The sequence below is a fragment of the Lutra lutra genome, chromosome 12, assembly GCF_902655055.1.
Source record: "Lutra lutra chromosome 12, mLutLut1.2, whole genome shotgun sequence".
NCBI classification, from domain to species: domain Eukaryota; kingdom Metazoa; phylum Chordata; class Mammalia; order Carnivora; family Mustelidae; genus Lutra; species Lutra lutra.
This window is the reverse complement of record NC_062289.1, coordinates 77,507,349-77,513,348: the sequence shown is the minus strand read 5'-3', so window position 1 is coordinate 77,513,348 and position 6,000 is coordinate 77,507,349.

The window sequence follows — 6,000 nt, the reverse complement described above, 5'->3', positions numbered from 1 at the left end:
GGCACTTCCAGACGTGCACTACCACCTGCTGGGGAGCGAAGGCCGGGCAGTCGGGTAAAGCGCCGGGAGGGCTGGGCGAGCGAGAGCCCCCGCGTCGGCGGGCGGCCGCGTCCCGCTGGTCTCCTGCGGCTCCGCGGTCGGCGAGGCTGGGCGCGGGGCTCTCCCGGGGCGGCGGCGGAGCAGGCACGCGGCCGGCCGTGCGTCCTTGGGAAGGAGCGCCGCGTCTGGGGACGGGGCGTGAGCGCCTTCGTGTTGTCAGCTTCGCACGGCTGTCCTCATTCCCGTCCTCACGGACACCCCAGGATATTCCCCGGGGAGGTCGTCTCCGCCGCCGTCCCGTGGAGCGCCGAGGGCTCACCGGGGCCTCGCCGCGTCGGGTCTGCAGGCGGGCCCTCCGGAGCTGACAGGCAGCCCCGCCAAAGGCCGAGGCCCCGGCTTCCTGGGCGACAGGTATCGGGACCGCGGGGACAGACGCGGTCAGGCCGACGGTACCTGGCCACGTAGCCTTAGCACAGCGCCTGTCTCCTGCAGTCGCAGATTCCAGACACAGGAAAGGCCGGAATTAAAAATTCCTCCTAAGAAATTTGGTGTAGGGACGCCTGGGTGGCTCAGTCGGTTAAGCGGCTACCTTGGGCTCGGGTCCTGATGCCGGAGTGCGGGGATCCAGCTCCATGGGGCTCGCTGTTCGCAGGGAACCGGCTTCTCCCTCTGCTCCTCCCCCGTCAACTCGTGCTTGCGCTCTCTCTAGTAAACAAAATCTTGTACAAAAAATTTGTTTAGATGGAAAACCAGCCAGACGCAGCACTCTGTTGGACTCTGGGTGCTGGAAACAGTGTATACCTGGCTGAGCAGGCCTTTTGTTCAAGAGCACCGGTGTTCTAGCTCCAGCAGCATCGCAGCTTTCCTCGAAGAACGGGCCACTCCACTGAGCAGGGGAGCTCCCCGCTCTTACCAAGTAGAATCTTGACACTCTGATCTCTCTCTGATCCCAAGAGAGATTTGGTTATGTCACCAGGACTTACTAATTCCTTCAAATGATGTAGTGTGATCCTGCACAGAACGCAGTAAAGTCAATAATGATTGGTCATTACTTGTACTTCTATTTTGAGGATGTAATCCAGGAAAATGAAGAGGGTTTTCATCTTAACTTTACTTGCATCATCGAAGAAACTTTTTTTTTTTTTAAGATTTTATTTATTTATTTGACAGAAAGAGAGATCACGAGTAGGCATAGAGTCAGGCAGAGAGAGAGGGGGAAGCAGGCTCCCTACTGAGCAGAGAGCCCAATGCGGGGTTCAATCGGGCACCCCTAGCGAAGACTCTTACTGAATATATTTCTTTGCTTCACTGAATATATACAAGTAAGTAAAAAAAGTATTCACCATTCAAAAATAAAACTCGGGGCGCCTGGGTGGCTCAGTGGGTTAAACCGCTGCCTTCATGATCTCAGGGTCCTGGGATCGAGTCCCGCATCGGGCTCTCTGCTCAGCAGGGAGCCTGCTTCCCTCTCTCTCTCTCTCTCTGCCTGCCTCTCCGTCTACTTGTGATGTCTCTCTGTCAAATAAATAAATAAAATCTTTAAAAAAAAAAAAATAAAAAAAATAAAACTCAGTGGCATCGGGGCACCTGGGTGGCTCAGTCGTTAAGCGTCTGCCTTCGGCTCAGGTCATGATCCTGGGATCAAGCCCTACATAGGGCTCACCACTCTGGGGAAAGCTTGCTTCTCCCTCTCCCACTCCCCCTGCTTGTGTTCCCTCTCTCACTGTGTCTTTCTGTCAAATAAATAAAATCTTAAAAAATAGTGGCATCAGAATCTATCCTCCAATGGATGGGACCTTTCCACAGGAAACACGGTGGGTGGACTGCTTCACAGAGCCAGGAGCAACAGGGACATGTCAGCTAATACCTGGAGAGGGCAAAATGTTCTTCTCAAACCCCACTGATCCCCAGAGGACTTGCCTCAGGACAGCATAACATCATCCAGGCAGGACCTTATTTTAAATACTACGTAAAGTAAAAATTTCTTGTCACCTCGAACATACATCAACTTTCAGCTGCTAAAATGTTGAGACCAGACTAAAAAACCCATCATAATAATAGAATGTAATTGCAGTTTGGAAACACCTACAATGTTACAGGAAAACGCATCCAGAAAGGTCCAACCTGGAAAATCATGGATATTCCTCAAACCTTGCAGACTTGGTCATGAGACAGTAAGCTTCCTCTACCCCGTAGCGTCCAACCCAAAAAGCAGGGCCACTGGGGTGGAGTGATGGGCTGGTGACAAAGCAAGCACAGCTTCCAAAAGCAAGTGTGCCGCTGCTGGAAACACGCTCAAAAAATAAACACACAACCCGCGCGGGTCAGAGCAGGGGCTGACGTCTGAAATAGAAAGATGGGCGACGAGGGGCACCGGGGTGGCTCAGTGGGTTAAAGCCTCTGCCTTCAGCTCGGGTCATGATCCCAGGGTGCTGGGATTGAGCCCCGCATCGGGCTCTCAGCTCAGTCCCCCTCTCTCTCTGCCTGCCTCTCTGCCTACTTGTGATCTATCTGTCAAATAAATAATAAAATCTTTAAAAAAAAAAAAAAAGATGGGAGGTGAGAAATATTTTCCCGATTGCTTTCGTGCTCTGTGCTGACCCTTCTTCTGAAGGAATCACCATGGGGGAGTGAGGGGAGAATGAATGAGTGTGTGTAAAACCACAGGAACAGAAGACCCTTTTTCCTGGAGACAATATTTCACTGAGAATGCGTTCTGAATTTCAGTTAAATGTGCCCTGGTGTTGATCTGGCTAACCAGGACTTCAGGTTCCTTCTTGACGCGTTGTGAAATAAATGCCGCAAGTGTTTGGGGTGTAAAACGATATTTTACCTACCCCATGGCTCAAAGACAGGTCCTTTAATATGGCTGCAGGGATAGACTTGCTAATATCTATATCAGCGTTTTTAAGAAAAAGTGCAGTCAGAGCAACGTGGACAGGTAAATGTTACACCGAAAAGGCACTCAGTGGAGTGGAGTTAAAATTTACTACTGTTTTTGGGGCGCCTGGGTGGCTCAGTGGGTTAAGCCGCTGCCTTCGGCTCAGGTCATGATCTCAGGGTCCTGGGATCGAGTCCCACGTTGGGCTCTCTGCTCAGCGAGAAGCCTGCTTCCCTCTCTCTCTCTCTCTCTCTCTGCCTTCCTCTCCGTCTACTTGTGATCTCTCTCTGTCAAATAAATAAATAAAATCTTTAAAAAAAAAATTTACTACTGTTTTTGGACATTACGTAAACTTCATTTTCAAAGAAAAACATTTTCTGAGTTCAAATATTCATTTGATTAGAAAATTTTAGAAACTGATGAATTAGGGGAAAAAATAGAAAAATTACCTGACCTCTGATGGATAAGAATTTTCCTGCAACAGTCTCCCTCTAGCTTCAGGGACACTTGAGAAACTGCTTTTTGCATTTTTCCCTCTAACATTGGACCATGAGCCTTTTCCATGTTCTGGAATGTCTGTGAAACACACGTCTTAGGAGCCCCTTACTCTTGCACTGGAAGAATGTACAGTAATGATTCCCTTTCTGGACGTGCCTGGCTGGCTGAAACGGTAGAGCCTGCAACTCTTGGTGTCGGGGTTGTGAGTTCAGCTCCGCACTGGGTGCAGAGATCACTTAAAAATGAAGTCTTAAGAAGAAAAAAAAGGATGCATTATTTTTAAAAATCCCTTACTGTGTGGCATTTAGGATGTTGCCTAAATTGTCAACATTATAAATGCAGTTTAATCAAAATTCTTGTATGAAGTCTTTGAGTGCATGCTGGGTTAAGTCTTCCGGACTTTTAGTAAAGCACCTTCCAAGTACTTAGTATTTGGCTTTTGCAAGAAAATGCTTTTTAGGTGGCTCAGTGGGTTAAGCGTCTACCTTCAGCTCGGGTTGTTATCTCACTGTCCTGGGATCGAGCCCACATCGGGCTCCCTGCTCAGTGGGAAACTGCTTCTCCCTTTCCCTCTGCCCCTAGCTCCCCACCTCCGTGCTCTCGCTCTCTCGATCTCTGTCTCAAATAAATAATCTTTGTTTTTTAAAGAGAGAGCATGAGTGAGGAGAAGGTCAGAGGGAGAAGCAGACTCCCCGTGGAGCTGGGAGCCCGATGCGGGCCTCAGTCCTGGGACTCCAGGATCATGACCTGAGCTGAAGGCAGTTGCTTAACCAACTGAGCCACCCAGGCACCCTAAATAAATAATCTTAAAAAAAAAAAATGATGTTTCTCATTGAGATTCTACAGTTGTTTTGTGCAGAGTTCTTTGCCTAAAAAGATGAAACTAGAGGCTGCCTACTCTTGGTTTTGGCTCAGGTCATGTCTTATGGGGGATGGTGGGATGGAGCCCCACATTGGGCTCCATGCTCAGGGGAGAGTCTGCTTGAAGATTCTTTCCCTCTGCCCCTCCCCCTGCTCTCACACACACACGCACGCACACACACACTCTCTCTCTCTCTCTCTCTCTCTCTCTCAAATAAGTCTTATAAATAAAAAAGATGAAACTAGATTTTACATGGTTAGTTTCAGTTCCAAGCACTAATTTGTGTTCATGTTAATAATCTAAGAGGAAACGTGACTATAAAATTTCCTTTTTTTTTTTTAAGATTTTATTTGTTTATTTCACAGACAGAGATCACAAGCAGGCAGAGAGGCAGCCAGAGAGAGAGAGAGAGGAGGAAGCAGACTCCCTGTGGAGCAGAGAGCCCGATGCGGGGCTTGATCCCAGCACCCTGGGATTACGACCGGAGCGGAAGGCAGAGGCTTTAACCCACTGAGCCACCCAGGTGCCCCTCCTGCCTTTTTTAAAAAAGATTTTATTTATGTATTTGACAGAGACACAGTGAGAGAGGGAACACAAGCAGGGAGTGTGGGAGAAAGATAAGCAGGCTTCCCGCCAAGCAGGGAGCCTGATGCGGGGCTCCATCCCAGCACCCTGGGATCATGACCTGGGCCGAAGGCAGACATGTAACAATTGAGCTGCCCAAGTGCCCCCAAATTCCTTCTTCTTTATGACTCACAGCATGCTTACAGGTTAGTTTAATATGCTCATATCTGGAATAACTTAAAAGTGACAAGTGAAATAATTTCCAGGACGGCAGCTATGGTGATGGGATTCCATGAACGTTCTTGGAGCAGTCATAAAGAGATACGGGTCCAATGCTTGTCACTGGTCATTCCGGCACAGCACACAACTGTTGGATGCTGGTGTCAGTAGTGAGCTACCAACTAGACGGTATTGGATGGAGCCAATGAAACTGTCCTCTGGCAACGAATGAATGACGGTCCAATAAAAAATACTGCGGAATGAAAACTAAGACACAGAAGCTGTGATTATTTTGAAGGCTTAAAAGGGAGAATTTAAAATTCACTCAGGTTTAAGGCTTGCAAAGTGAGAGGTGACAGAGGGCGCCTAGTAACCAACAGCCCTGGGGCACCTGGGTGGCTCAGTGGGTTAAGCCTCTGCCTTCGGCTCAGGTCATGATCCCAGGGTCCTGGGATCGAGCCCCGCATTGGGCTCTCTGCTCAGCGGGGAGTCTGCTTCCTCCTCTCTCTCTGCCTGCCTCTCTGCCTACTTGGTATCTCTGTCAAATAAATAAATAAAATCTTAAAAAAAAAAAAAGAGGTGACAGAGAAAATACACTTTCCCACCTGAAGGAAAATTTTTGGAAAGAATCTAGCAGAAGGAAAGAAATTGGAGATAAAGGCAGAGAGGAAAGACATTTATCACAGACAACTCCGCATTTATACTCAGGTGGCTTCACACCTCACAAATAAATTTACAAAATCACAAGCCATCAATACCAGACATACATATGTGCCAACACTAGACGTTTGATTTCACCTCTGTGCGTCATCCCTGCCAATGAATTAATTCATTTGATTTGAAAAAACAAATATGGCTCCCACAAAAGATGTGCTACATAAGTGATTCTCAGGAACATGCAAACTAGCATCACGGTTCCATAAGGAAATACTCTGGA